Raw genomic sequence first — 437 nt, forward strand, 5'->3', positions numbered from 1 at the left:
GAAATCAGGACTGGAACTCAAGCAGGTCAGGAAGCAGGAGCTGATGCAGAGGCCATGGAGGGATGTTCTTTACTGGCTTGCTTCCCCTGGCTTGCTTAGCCTGGTCTCTTGTAGAACCAAGACTACCAGCCCAGAGATGGAACTGCCCACAAGAGGACCTCCCCCCTTGATCACTAATTGAGAAAATGCCTTACAGCTGGATCTCGTGGAGGCATTTCCTCAACTGAAGATCCTTGCTCTGTGATAACTCCAGCCTGTGTCAAGTTGACACAAAACTAGCCAGTATACCAGCTGAGACATCCAGTCTCATGTCCAGTCTCATGGACTGAACAATTACTGGATTCTTGGACCTTTTCTTAGTAGACTACTATTGTTGGGATAGCTAGACCATAGCCTGCAAATCATTCTAATAAATCTCCTTTATACATTCATTTTTT

The sequence above is a fragment of the Mus caroli genome, chromosome 13 (genome assembly GCF_900094665.2).
Source record: "Mus caroli chromosome 13, CAROLI_EIJ_v1.1, whole genome shotgun sequence".
NCBI lineage: Eukaryota > Metazoa > Chordata > Mammalia > Rodentia > Muridae > Mus > Mus caroli.